Source organism: Heloderma suspectum, chromosome 2 (assembly GCF_057233095.1).
Source record: "Heloderma suspectum isolate Gila_16-S chromosome 2, 16-S_ref, whole genome shotgun sequence".
Taxonomy (NCBI): Eukaryota; Metazoa; Chordata; class Lepidosauria; order Squamata; family Helodermatidae; genus Heloderma; species Heloderma suspectum.
The window spans coordinates 318,106,099-318,126,924 of record NC_139459.1 but is presented as its reverse complement, the minus strand read 5'-3'; positions in this window follow the sequence as shown (position 1 = coordinate 318,126,924).

The following is a 20,826-nucleotide window of genomic DNA, read 5'->3' as shown; positions in this document are numbered from 1 at the left end:
GCACACAGATGTGAAATAGAATACATCAGTTTTCCTTCCATTCTCCCCACCCTACTACAATCACTGGCTATATGGAAGGTCAGTGCTGCTGAATGCGTTTGAGTTGCACCTAGTCTAGAATAAGTACAACTGCATCCATTATGAGATTAAATGTTCTTAAATTTAAAAAAGAGACATGGGAATCCTCCAATTGGTCCCCGGGATTTAACAAAAGAATGCTGATGTTCCTGGATAGTTCCTGAATCCTTCTCCAAGGTTAGGGAAGTTGATGCCCTACAGCAGAGAAATAGTTTTGAACCAGTTCTAACTTCGAATTCGGACGTGATTGATAGAGGGGAGGACTGTTTCCTGAAACTGGTGTCTGCAGCTGTGGGGGCAGGGGCAGCAGGGAGGCAGCAGTTGATTTCTGGGACTCTTATGCAGCTGATAAATTTGCAACCTGCTGTAGAAGTGTCAATTTATTCCACTATCTCTGCTTGCACAGCTGGAAATAAAACAAATATTACAAACACAACATAAGTCTCCAGTGCTCTCTTATCCAAAGGTAACTAAACCCTACATCATTGCCCCCAGACATCGCAGCAGTTTGGGAAGGGTTTATCACGTAAGCATTAAAACCCGACATTTAAAGTCATTATAATTTGTCACAGATACTTTACATGGAAGTTAAAACTGGACTGGGAAGATCAAGAACAAACAGTGATGTACAGAAGTGCCCAGTTTCACTCTATGGAGTTTTCCAAAAATTTCTGCAGAAAGCTGAATGCAATGATTTCACTTGGCCAAAACTCCAAAGTGGATTTCAGCAGCCAGAATGGATTGGACAATTCACTCTGATCATGCATAAAGAGCCTCTCCAGGCCAATGGTGCTGTGATATAGAGAGAGCAATGTTTCTGCCAACTCATTAGACAAAAACCTCCTCTTCCCTGTACTATTTCTTTCTGGAAAGCAGCATATCCTGGGCCCACTCCAGAATTGTTTCTACTCCCACCAGAAACCATGTTTCTGGCCTGGATCCTGGCATGGCCAGAACTTGGCCTCAACCATAGGACCAGCCACCAGCTCATGTTTGAGAATATTGGGCTTATAGAAATGAGCAACTGATTTTCTCTCTTCTCTTGTACATACTTTCTACAATGTGAAAAGCACATAAAAATACCTTGGCCACTTGGGTACCACAACAGAAAAGGTCCGCATGGTATGCGTAAGGTGGGTTCATTAAACAGTGCTTCTCTGATTTATTCAGTACAACTCTGCTTTGGGTTACTGCTCCAACAAGACTAGGAATAACAGGAAATAATTTGTGAGTTACCACCTTACCAAAAATCCATGGTGTTCCAATGTTCAGTATACAGCAAAGGGTCTCAAGAAAATGTGTCAGACCTGGCTTGCCGGGAGGGAAGCAGCGCCATCAGCATTCTCTTTGCTATGCAGGTGAAGAAAAGCACACAGGAGATAGTTTAATATAACACCAGGGGTTGTGATAAATGTTTAATTAGCTGGAATTTACTACTTCCAGAGTATCATAGGCATGTGTAGTCATCCACGGTGAAGCAGAGAAGCAGGCCAGAACAGAAGCAACACTTTTTCAACATTTATATTTATACGATACATATTGCACAATGAACACAACCTTACATATTGCAACAGAGGCATCAGGAAATAGAAGGGTCAATCTAGAAGATGTTATATGGGAAATGTATGAATGGTTGTAGTAGTAGTAGTAGTAGTAGTGAAAAGCAGCATTAAGGATTGGAGCAATGTCATGGGCATCCGGCTGGGGCTCAAGGCCTGGTGAGAAATCACCGGCTTGGCCCCCCAGACACCAATGCACAGTTCCCCACACTTGCCTGACTCGGCACATGCTGAGTTGGGCAAGCATGGGGATTCCTGCTCTCTCACAAAGCCACAAAATGGTGGATCAGCCTTTTTTGTAAAGGCCAATTTCACAAATGGTGGCCGTAAAGTGGCCATTCACACAAGATTACAGGCATAAATACCAATTTATGCCTCTAATCTTGCATAAATGGCCACTTTATGGCTACCATTTGCATAAAATCGGCCTTTATTAAAAAGGCCAAGCCGCCATTTTTATGCATGATGGTGGGTCAGTGAGGGATCAGGCAGCCACTCGCCAGGCACTCGAGGACCAGCCAGTGACTTGCCATGGGTGGTGAGCAGGGGCAGGCAGCCAGTGGGGGTCTGGCAAGCAGTGCGCAACCCGGACCATGATGAGTTGAGTTCACCCATCCACTGAGCAGGGGGTTGCACTCGATGGTCTTGTAGGCCCCTTCCAAACTATTCTATGATTCTATGATCCCTAAAGGGCTGTGATTAGGATCTGAAGTTGAAGAGAGGGGCTACTTCATTCTTTCTTTTCTTGCTATTTAATATGTCGCACCACCACCAAGGTTTGGGTTAGGGCTTTTCTCCCCACAAGGTAAAAGGTACAGAGATTTTGAAACATTTTCTTTAGACCTTTTGCTGTATACTGAATATGGGCCTGGCGGAACACCATGGATCTCTGGTAGGGTGGTGACTTACAAATTATTTCCTCTTATTCTTAGTCTTGTTGTAGCAGTAGCCTGGAGCATAGATGTACTCAATAAATCTTCTCCCCTGTGCTGAAAAAAGCAGGTTGGTGAGGGCAATTTGATCTGACAAACAACAGCAAGAGCAGGGTTAAGGAGCCCTATTCTATCCCCCATTTCTCTGCTCATGCCGGCAGACTCATGCCATTGCTTTTGCAAAGGCTGCAAGATTGTCATGTGTTTTCAGTAACACCTTGTTTGGCCCCAGGAGATTTATGCATTTGACAGTTGGTTGAATCATCAACCTCTGCAATCCTAAGCATTTCTGTTCGGAAGTAAATTTCATTGAAAATTAATGGAGCCTACTTAGAATAAAGTATGTCTGGGATCCTGGCATCTGACAGTCTAAAATCACAGGCAGAGACACATTGTCATCTATATGTGCCTATCTGAGTATCTGAAGTTCAATATTAATTGAAATGGCGACTTAAAGTAATAATGGCATCATGAGAAAAGTATGAAGCACCACTACATTTAAAATGTATGCAAAAGATATGAAGTTCAGCAGGAATGGATGAAATGGTGCACCATATAATCCAGCTCCAAACCTGAACAACTGAGATCACACTCTAGCATACAAAGTCACACTTTTGCTGTACCTCCTGGTATCTGCCGTGCATCCTCTGAAGTGAAGACAGACACAAAGATTCAGCTTCTCTGCAATCTCTTTAACCCCCTTTAGTACTCCTTGTCTTAAACCTGGGGCCTGATCCAGCCAGGGCCCACACTAACCACATTCGGAGGTACCAATATGACTCAAGTCCACATGTGTGAAAGAACGATAGTTTATTGATGGAAAATGGATGCAGATAATAAAAGCAAAGATAAAGCTTACACATGCCCCTTGACTTGCAGTCCACCGTCACTCTGGTTCCCATGAAGTGACAGGCATTGTCCCACGGAGCTGTTTCCTGACCAGGTGGCATGCCTCCCCCTCTCAGGTGAGAAAAGGCAGTAGACCAATCTGCTCAGGGTTTTATAGGACTTGTCTCATCAGACTGCCAGAAGACGCACACACACATGCACAAACACCTCCCTCCCTTCACCCAGAAGGAGAAAAGATGGGCAGTCTCTTTCCTGGCAGGGAAAACAGTTTCTCACAGCAAATAAATAAGCATTCTTATCAAAGAGAAAACTACACACCATACAAAGCAGCCACCGCAAAACATGGCCCCTCCAGGAAATTCCTGACTTGCGTGGCGGATAACTTCCTCCTACAGAAAGTAGAGGAAGGAACTAGAGGAATGGCTATCCTTGACTTGATCCTTACCAACAGAGATGACTTAGTGGATATAGTAGCAGTTACAGGAACTCTGGGAGAAAGCGACCATGTCATACTTGAGTTCTTGGTTCTAAGGGAAGCAAAAGCTGAGTGTAGCCAAACACGTATCCTGGATTTTAGGAAAGCTGAGTTTAATAAACTCAGAACAATGATAAGTGAGGTCCCATGGCAAGCGACTCTTATGAGAAAAGGAGTCCAAGATGGATGGGAGCTTTTAAAAAAGGAAATTCTCAAGGCACAATTACAAACAATTCCAACAAGGAGAAAAGGTGGAAGACAACAGAAGAAGCCAATGTGGCTTCACAAAAAGCTAGAGATGACCTGAAAACAAAAAAACACATATATAGGAAGTGGAGAGAAGGCCAAGCAATAAAGGAAGAGTGCAGGCAGGTAGCACAGAATTGCAGGGATGGCGTTAGGAAGGCTAAAGCTGAGAATGAGCTGAGATTAGCGAGGGATGCTAAAAGCAACAAAAAAGCTTTCTTCAGCTACCTGCACTGTAAAAGACAGAGGAAAGAAATGGTGGTTCAGCTATTAAATAAGGATGGAAAAATGATAACAGATGACAAAGAAAAGGCAGAAGTGCTCAATTTCTACCTTGGCTCAGATTTCTCCCAAAAGAGGGTCCATGACCCCCCTGGCAAAGGTGAAGTAGAGGCTGAAGGGGCAGGATTGCAGCTTGAGAGCGATATGCATATGATCAAGGAACACCTCATTACTTTGAATGAGTTCAAATCTCCAGGGCCAGATGAACTGCAGCCTAGAGTAGGAGTGCACGAAAGCCACTTACCTGGTCTCGCAGCTTGCTTCGCAGTGGGGGGGAGGCGCTTCGCTGCTCCCCCCGAAGTTCAGGCCAGGGGGGAGGCTTCCTGCCTCGCCCGGACGGAATTCAGGCCGGGGGGGAGGCTTCCCACCTCGCCCGGCCGAAATTCAGGCCGGGGAGGAGGCGCCTCGCCTCGCCCGGCCGCAAAATAAAAAGTTTTTTTTAAAAAAACGCCCCCATGATAGGCTACGTGACGATTAACGTAGCCTATCACGGCTTTACGTAGACTACGGCGAAAATAAGGGCAACGCAAATAGCGTTGTCCTTATTTTCGCCGTAGTCTACGTAATCTTTACGTAGACTACAGCGACCAAATAAGGAACACGAATGGCGGCTCCCTATGGGGGCCGCCATTAGCCGTCAACGCTTTTTTTTTTTTTTTTTTTAAGTCACCCGTGATAGGCTACGTGACGATTTACGTAGCCTATCACGGCTGACTTTGCAAATCTAGCCGTGATAGGCCACGTTAATCGTCACGTAGCCTATCACGGGGGCGTTTTTTTTTTTTTACTTTTATTGGAATGGCGGCGGCGGCAGCCGGTCGAAAGACCAGCTGCCACCTCTGCCCCTATCGAAGACCTGACGAACTGCCGCCGGGACCTGCCGCCGGGAGGGACATTCGGGAAAGGTAAGTCCCGTCCCGGGGGGGTGCAGGGGCAGGGGGTGCTGAGAATTTCTCCCTGAAACTACTTCAGGGGGCCGAACACGTTGGCACTCGGCCCCCCGAAGTTTCAGGGAGAAATTCTCCCCCATCCCTACCCTAGAGCAATAACGGAACTGGCAGAAGAACTCTCAGAGCCACTGTCTATTATCTTTGAGAAATCATGGAGGACAGGTGAAGTGCCAGATGACTGGAGGAGGGCTAATGTTGTCCCTATCTTCAAAAAGGGTAAAAAGGAGGAACCTGGGAACTACAGACCAGTCAGTCTGACATCAATCCCTGGGAAAATTCTGGAGCAGATGATAAAGCAATCCATCAAGGTAAGCACCTTGAAAACAATGCAGTGATTACTCAAAGCCAACATGGATTTGTCAAGAACAAATCCTGCCAGATGAATCTTGATCAAGTCACACCTCCCTTGTGGACTGTGGGAATGCTGTAGACATAATATACTTCAACTTCAGCAAAGCTTTCAACAAGGAGCCCCATGATATCCTGATGAGCAAACTAGCTCAAAGTGGGCAACGTTCCAGCTACAGAATCGGACTCAAAGAGTGCTTATCAATGGGACCTTCTCCAACTGGGGAGAGGTAACGAGTGGGGTACCGCAGGGCTCAGTCCTGGGCCCGGTGCTCTTCAACATATTTATTAATGACTTGGAGGAGGAGGTGCAGGGAATGCTGATCAAATTTGCAGATGACACAAAATTGGGTGGGATAGCTAATACTTTGGAAGACAGAAACAAAATTTAAAGTGAACTTGATAGACTGGAGTGCTAGGCTGAAAACAACAGAATGAAATTTATAATGGATAATGCCAAGTTCTGCACCTAAGAAAAAGGAACCAAATGTACAGTTACAAGATGAAGGATATGTGGCTCAACAACACTACAAGCGAGAAGGATCTTGGAATTGTTGTAGATTGCAAGCTGAACATGAGCCAACAATGTGATGTGGCTGCAAAAAAGGCCAATGCTATTTTGGGCTGCATTAATAGCATAGCTTCCAAATCCTGGGAAGTACTAGTTCCCCTCTACTCAGCACTGGTTAGGCCTCATCTGGAGTACTGTGTCCAGTTCTGGGCACCACATCTTAAGAAGGATTAGCGATGTTGGAGAAATCCTCCACCGACCCCCCCCCCCAAAGTCCGCGGAGGATTGGATCTCCTACCTACACCTCCAGGAGGAATCCTTGCCAGCCGGATCCTCCCCGCCCGCCAGCTCTGGAGTGCCAGCGATACAGCCGCCATTGCTATATCGCTGGCTGGGCGGATAGACTGAGGATGCAAATGGTGTCCGGGATGCCATTTGCGGCCATAAAGGCCTTAGTTTAAGGTAAATGGAACCATAAATGGATGCATTTACCTTAAACTAAGGCCTTTATGGCCCACAAATGACGTCCTGGATACCATTTGCGGCCGTAAAGGCCTTAGTTTAAGGTAAATGCAGCCATTTACGGCTGCTGCATTTACCTTAAACTAAGGCCTTTACAGCTACAAATGGTGTCCCAGATGCCATCTGCGTTCTTAGGCAGTAGTTCTGTTCAGCCAGCAATACGGCATGGCAGCCGTATTGCTGGCACTTTGGAACTGGCTGGCAGCTCCACGGAATCGCCGTGGAGTGGAGCCGGCCGAAGAGGATTCTGAGGGGGAGGAACGGATCGTCTCCTCCCCCCTGCAGACCCCCCCCCCCAGAACATCAGGTAAGCATTCCACCCATCCCTAAGAAGGATGCAGACAAGCTGGAGAGGGTCCAGAGGAGGGCAACAAAGATGATCAGGGGACTGGAAACAAAGCCCTATGAAGAGAGACTGAAAGAACTGGGCATGTTTAGCCTTGAGAAGAGAAGACTGAGGGGAGACATGATAGCGCTCTTCAAGTACTTGAAAGGTTGTCACAGAGAGGAAGGCCAGGATCTCTTCTCAATCATCCTAGAGTACAGGACACGGAATAATAGGCTCAAGTTACAGGAAGCCAGATTCCACCTGAACATCAGGAAAAACTTCCTGACTGTGTCAGAGCAATACAACAATGGAACCAATGACCTAGGGAGGTGGTGGGCTCTCCCACACTGGAGGCATTCAAGACAAGGCCAGACAGCCATCTGTCAGGACTTGGATTCCTGCATTGAGCAGGGGGTTGGACTCGTTGGTCTTGTAGGCCCCTTCCAACACTACTGTTCTATGATTCTACTGTGCATTACCTAACTTTTGTGTTAGTAGCAAGAAGCATTGACTTCCACTGTATGTGGATACAGCTATAAAACCCAACTCTAACTGTAAAAAATTGCAAACTGCTGTACCAAATTAGTATATGTATGCTCTTAAACACTGCATATAACTCTGTGTAAGTTCACACCTGACTCCTCGCCATTCTTCCAAAACCAAATCCAATACATTCCTTTAACTCTCTTGTCATTCAACAGCCTAACTGCCTCCCTAGCCTGTTAGAAGACTGCTCGGCTAGAGTGTACCCCTGCCCAACATTTGCAGACATGGACATGGCGTAGTTACTTCGGAAAGGCCTGACTTAAATAATAGAGGCTACTCCAATAGCTCTGGGACACCTACACAAGGCAAGGCCTAACACTGTCTTATCAATCAGATCTGTGTAATATTTTGAATGCCTCAAGCCAGGCATTGTGTGAAATTAATAAGATATGTGGAGAACCAGCTCCAGAGTGATTTCCCCTTCTGAATATGCAGAGCACACCGTCCAGATGTAGGCATGACACTTAATGGGCTCAAAGAGGCTTCACAAGTAAGGTCATTACAAAAGCTCTCTGCTGGACGGAATACCCATTTGCACTTAATATTCCCCTTTGTTATCACCAGTATGGCTCTGACAAGTCCCAATCTTTTGTTTGCAGGTAGAAACTGCAATTCCCAGTACTTAAGAGGTAGTATGCAACTATTAAGTTATAGTTGTGCTGGGTGTGACATCACTTCTTTTGTCTAAAAGGTATAAAAACTCAGGGTTTTGAGCAGATGCGTGCAGGGTTTGGGATCGATTCCTTCCATGGCTTGACAGGCTTAATTCCACCAAGCCCTTGCCACTGGACATTTTGGCTCTAGGTGCCCCAAGGTCCTACCGCAAGAGTACCTGCTGATCTCTTTTTGGAGAAAGGCAAACCCAGCATCCTGCTTAACCTTGGACAACCTAGAGAGAAGGAACCAAAGGAGGGTACAGAATACTCTGTCCTGTCTCTCTTCTGCCACTTAGTTTACGCAGGCTAGCTCTAGACTGGGTTTTTCGGTCCTTGCTTAGGACGTGGTCCATCCCAAGCCTCATTCAAAAAGGGACATAATTTCTATCGCTGCTTAGACCAAGGAGTTTCACTGCTTCCCAGTATCCAGCTGCAGGATCTGGCCCTGCGGCCCCAAGAAACATATCTTTAAGCTCCTTTCCTGTCTTTATGTTCTACCATTTTATCCTCACATACCTTCTTTCCTATTGTGTAGGGGTGTACGAACCCCACCTACCTGGCTCTGCTGGGGGTCTGGAGGGGGAGGCGATCCGGTCCTCCCCCCTGGAATCCTCCCCAGCCGGCTGTGCTCCGTGGCAAGTCTGCAGAGCCGTTGGCTGGGGCTGGCCACTGCCGGACTTCCAGCCATGGACGGTCTTCAGATGCAAATGGCGTCCAGCGTAGTGGATGCCATTTGCATCCCTTCGCCTTACTGTGATAGGCTATGTAAATCTTTACGTAGCCTATCATGCTAAACAGCAGGGATGCAAATGGCATCCACTACACCATTTGCGTCCCTTTGCCTTACCGTGATAGGCTACGTAAAGATTTACGCAGCCTATCATAGTAAGGCGAAGGGACGCAAATGGAGTCTGCTACGCCAGACACCATTTGGGTCCGAAGACCATGGCGGATGGACCCAGCCAGACCCGGACCCGGTGATGCCAGGTAGGATCTGGCTGGGTCGAACTTTGCGGGGTAGCGGGGTGGGGTAGTCCATTCCACCACGGACTCCAGAGGGGCCAGATTCTAAGAATCCAGCCCCCCCGGAGTCTGTGGCGGAATTCTCTGCCATCCCTCCTACAGTGTGTGTGTTAATTGGATCTATTTTTAATCTGATTGGCTGGGGTCCCAACTAGGGATGTACAGTTTGTGTAAAATCTGTCTCTGTTTCGCAGTTTTTCAGGTGCTTTTTGTTCCATTGTCCACGCATCGATTTAATCAGATTGGGGGGGGGGGTGTTTCCAATCCCAGACCATCGAGTCCAGCCTAGGCAATGTCCTGTTCTTGTTTGATCTGCAAAGGGGCCTGCGGGAATTAATTCATCGCGGAGGTGGGGGGGTCGACTAAGCATTAGGCTTGTCGACCTCCTGTGGCTGGTAGGGATGGGCAATGAGGACAAGGACAGGGATGGTGAGCATTCAGAGGCACTGTTTTGGTGAAAGGTGATGCCTGAGGCCTCCCAATCTGGGTTCTGCCGCGTGCCGCCCCAGCGGGGGGATAAGGGTTACCTATGAGGCCAACTTACCTCACCCAACCAGTGTTTTGCAGCCCAATTTGATACCAATTACTTGTGTCTCATCTCTTTATTTCCAACTTTGAGCCCACAATCTTTTTTTTTTTTTTGCACCCCTTATTGTCTGTTCGCAATTCTAAGTTTGTGCTCCTTTTTGTTCTCTTCATTTGGAGACTTCCATTTTCTGACTAAGCCTTCTTTTCTCTAATAGCTTCCTTGACACTGCTCAGTAACCATGCTGGTGACCACTTGGACATAATGGTTCCTTTTCCTGACCTGTGTTATGCATTCTAGCTGAGCTTCTATTATTGTAGCTTTAAGAAACTTCCAAGCTTTCACAGCGATCTGATGTTCTTGACTTATGAAAAGGAGCTGGGGTTTTTAATAGTCCACAAACTAAACATGATTCAATAATGCAGTGCTGTGGCTAGGGATGTACGAAATTCACTTACCTTTGCTCCATCGCTCCCCCAGGAATCCTCGACAGGGGGAGGCGATCCGGTCCTCGCCCCCGGAATCCTCGACGGCCGGCTCCACTCTGCGGCCAGGCCGCAGAGCAGCCGGCTGGCCGCAGACGGATTTCTGGCCGCAGACGGCCTGGTGTGGATGCAAATGGCGGCCACCATAGTGGCCGCCATTTGCATCCAGCCAGACAGCCGTGCAGCGAAAAATAAAGGAACGCAAATAGCATCCACTACGCTATTTGCGTTCCGCTTTTTTTCGCCGTTTTATCTTACGTAAATATTTACGTAAGATAAATCGGCAAAAAATAGGGAACACAAATGGCAGCTGCCGTAGCTGCTGCCATTTGCATAAGCTGTGTTTTTGTTTTTGTTTTTTTGAGGTTAGCCGTGATAGGCTATGTAAGTTCTTACGTAGCCTATCACGACTGTCTGGCTGGATGCAAATGGCGGCCACTGTTCCCCTTTTGTGTTCCCACGGTCCAAGGACAGCAATGGCGGCGGCAGCAGCCCTGCCACGGCCAGCCTGGAGACCAGCCACCGCCGCCACCACTGCCAGAGCCGCTGCATCCACCCCAGGTAAGTGCTGTCCCAGGGGGATTCCGCAGGGGGCGGGGGGGCAGGAGGCCGTTCCGCTCACTGGAATCTGTGGCGGAATTCTCCACCATCCCTAGCTATGGCAGAAAAAAAAGGTAAAGAATCGTGTCCAGATAGCGAGAAGTAATGGTGTAGATCTATTTCACTTTGTTCAGACCTCATCTTGAGAACTGTGTCTGGTTCTGGGCATCACAGTTTAAGAAGATTATCAGCAAACTGGAACGTAACCAGAGGAGGGCAACAAAGATAGCAAGCATCCTGGAAACCAATTCCTATCAGTAAACATTGAAAGAGTTAGGTATGTTTAGCTTGGTATGTTTAGTTTAGAAGAGACAATTAAGAGGCAATATGATAGCCATCTTTAAATATGTGAATGGCTGTCACATAGTTGATGGGGCAGATTTGTTTTCTGTTATTCCAGACTGTAGGACCTGAACCAATGGTTCAAATTAGAAGAAAAAGGATTTTGACTAAACATTAGGAAAACCCTTCTGATGGTACAAGCTGTTCAACAATGGAACAGGCTATCTTGGTATGTGGTGGACTTTCCTTCATTAAAAAGTTCTGGCAGAGGCTGTATGGCCATCTATCAGGGATGGTGCAGCAGTGGATTTCCTGCATTGGCAGGAATAGATGACCTTTGAGGTCCCTTCCAAGTTCCAACTCTTTGATTCTAGGTGACTCAGTGGGACAGCTTTGACTCAAACTCCTTAGCAATTAGTATTAATAACAACTTATCCTATAGGTTTGTTGTGAGTATGAATGAAATAACTGTAAAGTCTTTGTCTGCTAAGAGTACTACATAAGTGACAAATAGTAGGAATGTGTTCTAAAAATAAAGAAGCTAAAACGCTGTGATTGGGAATTATGGCTTAAATATCCTTTAGAACTATTAGCCCATCAGTGGCTACAATGAAAACACATTTCCTCACACACTTAAAGCTCTGGTATTAATCTTCTTCATCATTATTAAATGTTGGAAGTTTAAATTTTTAATGTAGATGAGATGAGATGAAAAGATTTAAAAGACAACGGAAGCCTTTGCAAATGTAGCTCAGTAATCTTCAAACACTGAGGGAATCAGCAAAAGACCAAACCAACAAGAACAGGGGGGAAAACCTGAAGACTAAAATAAATTGTTAGTTTAATCCTTTATTTGTAACGTTTGTCTTAATTCTAAAGATCTGTTGAAAAGGGATTTAAAGAAGATGAATCAGTACCAGAACTTCTTAGGAAATGACAAAACAAGACTTTATATGGCCCTCTGCGGAGACAAGTGATTATATGAAGGTTCATGGAAAATAACAGGGGGGAAAAGCATTAATATTGTTAGCTAGTCTTTCTGGACAGATTCTATAGTGTAAATTATATGCACATTAATCTTGAAAAATGTATTTCCAAGTGAGGTTTGCTTGCCTTCAGAAAGTACTACTTCAATGTGCAGCACTGAACTAGCTCCTTGGATTGCTATATCAGCAATCCAGCTCCATCTCTAGGTAACCAAAGGTTCATATACTTCCCCCCACACACACACACACACACCCTTCTCAGTCACACAGGCAAGGAATAAGAAAGGGACAGAAAGGGAAAGAAAGGTGAAAGAGATGGAAAATGTATAGCCATGCACAGTAATTGCTTACTGTCTTTCCCAGCTGCCTGGCCCAACCATGACTAAAAAGAGAGAAGGCTGGGAGTTGCAGTAGGACATAATAAACTGAGGGGCAAATGAGAAGGAAGGCATTAGGGATGCTGAAACTTGATTGCGATTGAGGAGCAAGGCTGAGAGCCAGTACATACACTCAGCAGGGGGTAGTGTGAAGTAGTGTGGTGGGAGAGGGGTGCACGCACCCCTGCCCGAATTCTGAAGTGGACCCTCTGTATAAGCACCAGATTGAATAGAGGACCAGTTTTCATCCCCCCCCCCCATTTTTGAGGGAAGACATTTCATGAACCAGGCCACTGTGCCAGTACGTGCTAACATGAGAGAGGTTGTTTTCTTGACTTGGTTCCAGGACTTACATTGTTCTGATCACCAGTGTTGTTCATCTACTCCAGGAACTAGATAGGCAGAGTGTTTCTGCATTGTTTCTGCTGGATCTCTTACCATGATATCCTCCTGGGTGGCCAGTCTGGGATAGAATAGAATCATAGAATAGTAGGGTTGGAAGGGGCCTACAAGGCCATCGAGTCCAACCCCCTGCTCAATGCAGGAATCCAAGTCAGAGCATCCCCGACAAATGGCTGTCCAGCCTCGTCTTGAAGGCCTCCAGTGTGGGAGAGCCCACCACCTCCCCAGGTAATTGGTTCCATTGCCGTATTGCTCTAACAGTCAGGACGTTTTTCCGTTCAGCCGGAATCTGGCTTCCTGGAACTTGAGCCCATTATTCCGTGTCCTGCATTCTGGGATGATCAAGAAGAGATCCTGGCCTTCTTCTCTGTGACAACCTTTCAAGTACTTGAAGAGCGCTATCATATCTCCCCTCAGTGTCAGGGGAGATATGATACTCAGGGATGGTAGGAGAACTACCTTATGATGATTCTGGACATTCCTGGAATGTAGGTTTCAGACTGTGGTGCAGAGGGACTTCTATGATCCAGTGCTGCAGCTATTGGCTTATTATATCCTGCAAGGTTCAGTGTTGTCCCTTACACGGTTTAACATCTACATGGAACTGCTGGAAGAGATCATTCAGAGATGTGGACTTCAGTGTCTCCCTTCCAATTTCCATCCAATTCCAGGGAGGCTGTGGAAATCCTGAAGTCGAGCCTGAAAACAGTGAAAGACTGGATATGAGCCAACATATGGAAGCTTAATCCACACAAGACAGAAATGGGTTTGGTAGAAATACAAAACAGGAATCTGGATTCCAATCTGTTTTGGCTCGGGTTGCACTGTCCTTGGATAATCAGGTTTGCTGTTTGGGAGCACTCCTTGACCCAGCTTTGCTACTAGATGTTCAGATAGTGATTATGTCCAAGAGAGCTTTAGCCCAGCTTAGGCTGGTGTGTCAATTGCATCTGTTCCTTAAGAAGGCACATTTGGCTATGACCACACATTCTTTCATTACCTGGACCGCCACAACACACTCTACATAGTGTTACTTTTAAAAAGCATCCAGAAAATTAAATGAGAGAAAAATGCTGCAGTGAAATTCTGAGCAGGCCAGTCCTTTGGAACACATGACTCCTTTGCTGTTCTAATGGAATAGTCATACATATATACATACATACATACATACAAGGTACTTCGATGAGTCTTTCAAACCACTGTGATGGAAAATAGAAGCAAATTATTTCAGATATTCTTCTGCTCAGACAAAATCATGGTAATTGTTCATGTGCTTGTGGGGTCTTGAATGTTTGAAACAGCGTATTCAAATATAAAAGTTTGTAGACTTTGGGTTGGATCCAGATATAGTCCTAAAGTAAACCCATTGAAATCAGTGGGAGTTAAATTAGTCATGGGACTACTCTAAGTATGACTATATCTGGATCCAACCCATCAGAAATTGTTATTAACAGTAGTTCTTTGAAATATGATGATTTGACATAGATTTCCAATTTAATTTTGCTCTTGGGGGAAAAATGTGACTTTGAACAGCTCTTAAACTTTAGAGAAGGCTGTGAAAAGTTTCTTTTCAATGCAAAGACAAACTCACAAACACACATGAGATAGGAGAGAGTTTATAGAATCTTTTCCAGAGGGGTAGCTCTGCTGCGGCATAATGAACTAAGAGTCCTGTGGCATGTTAAAGACTAATACATTTATTTTGGCATAACTTTTGGTGGGCTATAGTCCACTTTGGCTTTTGCAGATATATCCAGTGTTATATTAAGACACACACAAATGTGTGATATGTCTTCTAAGTCCATCTTAGCAGCCAGGGTTGTATACCCATTCAGATAATTGCCAATAGCTCCAGTCTGCTGTTTGAAAGAGGGGAGGAGACAGGATTCATTCCCTTTTCTTGCCCCATCCCTACAAACAGATGGCTGACACTATCACTATATCACTATATGGCCTGAATATGCCTGTTCTCTCTCTCTCTCTCTCTCTCTCTCTCTCTCTCTCGGTGCATGTGTGTGTGTGTGAAGGAGCGAGGGGGAGAGAGTATATAGTCTGAAGATGGAACAACGCAAGACCAACCTCAGAGAGAAAGCCAGGTCTCATATGGACAAAATGCAGCCATGTAGACGTTCCATCTTCACATGCTTGAATCAGCATTCAGCATCAGGTTGTTGGCTGGACGAGTGGTGGGAGGATTTGCATTGGAAGTAGAAACATATATATGTTTGGCATGACATAGATGGATGTTGGATTGCTCTTTCATCATACACTTAAAAAATCCTCAGATCAGAGAGATTTAATCTTCTTTGGCCTTAATCATACATTATTTCACTCACTCAAGGGCCTTCAAAATTATTAAGATAGTTCTGTAACAGAGAGCTTGAATTTGATACACATAACCCAAGGGCATCCTGATTTCTTCTGTACGCACACACTTTTTCTCTCTCTGCCATGCGCGCACATGTGCACAGAGAGAGAGAGAGAGAGAGAGAGAGAGATTCTGTGTTCTAGTTTGGAGCAATGTGCTGTTCTCAAGACACAGTCCAAATGTGCCATTTGGCTTGAGTTGAGTTGAGGTTTACACTAGGGTTTTTTGTTGGAATGTGTAAGAGTTGCTAGGGCAGTTGGATTCAACTTCAGGTGTGCCATAACTCTCAGATGCTTAGTCTTATATAAGTTGTTGGCAAACTTCTCTATGGAAAAGAGAGGACCTGTAGTGATCATTAACTGGGGCTCACTTGGGGATGACTGCACTTCAGTGTGGGACTTACTGAGATCTTAATATATAGACCAGTGGTGGGCAACCTTTTGGCCCTGAAGGCAGCATGTGGTGCTGGGTTAGGGACCGCACACTATGGATGAGGTTTCAGTTTCTTTCTTAATAAGAATTTACCAAAATGTGACATTGTCTTCATAAACAGGATGGAAAGAATTTGAGATTTTAAAAAATCAAATGTGAGAGAAAATGAAATGGATAGATTTGTCCATTCAACAATGATCTCAGTTGCACTGGGATCTTTAATACAGACCAATTGAGAGGGAAGTATGGAAGCTGCTTTTTAAAAACAACAACAGCACAAAACTTAAGCTGGATCCATCCATGGGGGCTGGTGGAAGAGCCATCAAATTTTATCTTGTGCATTCAGATCTCACCCGTTTGCCTAAATAGTCTCTGTCAATCATGGTCAATATTTTGAATAGATTGAAAATGTTCACCACAAAAAACCCTGATCTAGATCCCATTTAAAATCCCATTTCCTTCTCAACAAAAATAAAATAAAAATCCATGTGCAAAATATAGCCTATTTAGGATTCTCTGCCTTGTTTTCAGGCAGCTTCACCAAACTGACTGAATGAGAAACGATACCATGTTTTTTGGGTCTAGCACAGAATGTGTATCTGAATTTGTTTACCCCTGCATCTATTACCATATTAAATCAGTTGGCTCTCAGCCACGGTAACACAATACTGTAAAGTATAAAGTTCCTTCAGTTTTAGTTTCACTGATTTGCATTTTGTATCACAAATGAAATTAAATTTATGTAATGCATTGCATATATTCTTTCTTAAAAGATATCACTAAAAATGGAGCTAGGCGGCACAGTATTTTGCTTAATTATGGTTGTCTTTCCAGATTAACCAAACTATTGTGCTGGCTGTAGTTTTTCAAATTTTTACAGAAATTTTCATAGCTAGCATTGGAATACCTGAGTTCAAAAGGTATGAAGCAGGGACACAATTCAGGGATGATTTTCATTGGTACATACAATAAAAAGCATCTTAAAGACCAACAGATTTATTATGAGCATATGTAGGGATGTGTGAATCAGCAAAACCTGAGCTTGTTGAAGTTTTCTAAATTCCACCTTGAAGCTCATTCTGACTCACGTCCATATCAAATTGCAATCTTGTTTACTTTTTGCATGAAATTTCATATGTATATTCATGTATATTTCCCCAAATGTATGCATCAATTGTGCACATTTCTGAAATGTACACATTCTTCTCCCATTGATTAGAGCATCTTTCTGTGCATTTTTCGAAAGTACACATTTTTTTTCATGCACATTTTTCAAATGTGCACATGCGGTCAAACACAGTTTGTTTTGGTCCACAAATCACATTGCAAGCTTGAAAATGTACAGACTTCAACTGTGTTTGGGTCAGGGAGTTGCAAACGGGATAAATCCTGGTCAAAAATAAACTAAAACAAATGTCTCATACATCCCTAGGCATAAGTTTCACTGACTAGAGCTCTTCTAGTCTTTAAGGTGCCACAGGAACCCTTTATGTGTTTGAACAACATACTAACATGGGTAGAACCAAAGCATGGTCTTAAAGTACATGATGAAGCCATCAGGGCTGGATCAGGTTAGTGACTGAATGGGAAACTACCTGGAAACACCCATGTAGGCCACCTTGGATTCTATGATGGGAGAAAGGTGGAATAGAAATGGGTTTTCTTAAAACAACCACCACATGGAATTTGTTACATTGACACAATACACTGAAACTGAATACATGGCTATTATAGGGGGTCATTTAAACTACATGTGGAAATGGATTTTTGAAGTGCTATTTTTCTATTAAGAATCACCTCATTCTATATTGATGACTGAACAATAAGCAAATAACGGCATTTGACCATTCCTAAGCATGGAAGTGATTAATTGGCTTAAAGTTAAAACTTTCAACATGTGATCTAGAAGCCAGAAGACTAGAATTTGCTCTGGTGAGCTGTTTCACAGAGGGAGCACACAATCAAACTACCCAGTGCCAATCTCTTAGTCAAAGCTAAGAGAATCTCAATATTACATCTGCCCGGATCACTGTTTATTATTTCTAGCCTCAAATATCAGAATATAAAAAGGGTGTAATTAATTAATTAATTTTAAATTACTTATAGGCTGCCTTTAAGGGTGGGACCCTTCCGAGGCAGCATACAAGATAAAACAAATAATACAAAACAATTTAATTTTTAAAAAGTGATTATAAATAAACCAGAAGAATCCCAATAATTTGTAAAAGGCCACCAAAAACAAGTAGATCTTCAAAGCTTTCCTGAAGACCTACAAAAAAGTACCTGATGACTGCCCTGATGAAAGCTCATTCCAGAGGTGAGGGGCCACTACCAAAAAAGCTCTCTCTCTTGTACTCACCAACCTAATTGCCCTCGGTGGCGGGCAAGTGAGAAGGGCCTTTGTTGATGACCTCAGAGTGCAGTTTTATCTTTATGTGTAATAATTATATATCAAGTTATGAGTATGCTTATAATAATGAACAGCTTTACTTTCCATTTTCTATATACATTTTAATGTATCCTTGATATATTTCTATCATTGAACCTAAATATGATATCCTAAATAGTGCCACACAGACATTTTTGTGTCCAGTGCTCAAACTAGAATGACATCAAAAAGATGCTCAATTTACAAGTCAAGAATATTTCTTTTGCAATGGTTGTGAAGTGATATATGTAAGGATCCCACCCCATGAGTAAGGAACAAGACAAATCATGGATCATTGTTTTATTTATGGACTACATCTGTATTGGTAGTGTGAGGGTGACAGTCAGGTCACAGTTCAGGTTTTTTGCTAAAAAGGACTAAGTAATCTTCAAGGACTACAGTGAGTTGTAGTGAAATAGTTGTACTTGTGCGCAGCCCACTGAGTCACAGCCAAGATGTGAATGGTTGGAAAACGCATTGATTAAGCCAAGTAAAAAGTCTGGTTTGCTTGGAGCAGGCTGTCCTAGATATGTAACACAACTGACTGTGTGCTGACAATCTCATCTCCAGCACTCTTAAACAGACAGTTTAAAGTCTGATGTTCGTTAAAGTCTTTAATTAGCAGCATTATGTATTACTGAATGGCCTATTTCTGCATTCAGTGTTCAGTGTGATTTTTGCACAGTAGCAATGTTAGCCTAACTTTGGGGTGATTTAGAGCATGTCCCATAAACATTGCCATCTAAACATTTTTGCATGTCACTTCACCAAACTGCATCTAAATCTTTTGTTCTGTGACATTTAGCATCATTCCATTCCAGTAAAGGTTGTTGCTTTTCTTCTCTGTGACTTTGTGACCTGTCTTTAAAGTCAGCACTCCAATCAGCCTTCACTGACATACAGAAAATAGCGACATATTGACTTTTACAAGAAAACACACACAACTTGAATAGATGAAAACTCAGTGCCAAAGTTTCCATATCAATGGAGCTGTCGACAAAATAAAGAAAAGGTTGTCCCTTATGAACAATGTTTATCTTTATGTGTAATTATATATTTAGTGATTCCCATGTTATTACCTGTGAAGAGAAAACTCACTGGAAAAGACCCTGATGCTGGGAAAGACTGAAGGCAAAAGGAGAAGGGGACGGCAGAGGATGAGATGGCTAGATAGCATCACCAATGCAATGAATATGAACTTGCTTGAGCATGCTCCGGGAGAGGGCAGAGGACAGGAAGGCCTGGTGTGCTAAGGTCCATGGGGTCACGAAGAGTTGGACATGACTTAATGACTGAACAACAAAATGTTATTACCATCTCCCAAGCCCAGGTTATCGATCTTATAATCTGCAAATACAAATGGATCTGGTGATCAAAATGTAGCTGTATGTTTGTTTGTTTGTTTATTTATTTATTACGCTTTTACATCCCTCAGTAACCAAAATTCTCTGGGTGGTGGACAGGTAAATGGAAAACATAAAATACAAAGTCACAATACAACAATGGCAATAAAATAGCACAAAATAAAACCAGAAGAAAGGGGGGGAAACAATGCAGCACATAAAACCAAAATAAGACCAGCAAGAAAAATTAAAATGTCCAAAGGTCTAAAAGTACTCATTCTTAAAATGCCTGGGAGAATAAGAAGGGCTTCACCTGCACCAAAGAGACAATAATGCAGGTGTTAGGGGAAACTCTCTGGGGAGGGCATTCCACAGATGGAGTGATAGATGTTGTAGCCACCTGCATCACCTCATTAGGTTGGGGCACCTAGAAGAAGGCCTCAGGTGATGATGTAAGGAACCAGGTAGGTGACCCTTTTGGGGGAGCGAAGGAATCAAAATATTTCTTCATGGACTTCTGAAGGAGCAAAAATATATCAGGGTTAAATATATGTGCTTTTATGGAAGAATGAAATGGTTTCTACTCCATTTCCTACACACATTTTTTTAGCAAAATTCAGAATGTTGACAAATGAATATTAAAATTATGTTTGCTAAAATGGAGCTGCATTTCAATCGCAGCTCTTAGAACAAGCCCATTCATATTTATAAATGAATATTTTGACAGCTGAAGAAACATATGAGTACATCTGGATTCTTCAGGTACTTGTATAAGTTGAGCTTGGCAAAAAATTGGAGGCAGGAATGGCAGAAGAATTATTTTTCATGCATTTTAGGTAATGTAATAAATTAAACATTTAAGTATTTAAGAAGCATAATTTTGAATCATTTCATAAATGTAAATAAAAGCATAACCATTTTTTATTTTAATAGTTCGAATACAAATGACACATCTTGCTCTCTTAACAAAATAAAATTACTGTCATACTCACACAGAACACAGTGCATTTTGTACCAAACAAAATGGCACTCCCTCTGCCTGCCCATCATCCTTAAGGGAAGAAGGGGGACAGGATGCTGAACAACCTCCCAGAAGACCGGGAAGAATCATCCAAACAAAGCTGGCCCCAAGAATCATATATAAGTGCCTTGTTGCAGGCTTGTCTTTGTTGCAGATTATGTTAGAGCTAATAAAGTTGTTGCCCATTTACATCTCCTTTCCAGGTGTTGGGGCAAACATACTGCATGAATCACATATAGGGATGCTGGAGAAATTCGTGATGAATTCCAAT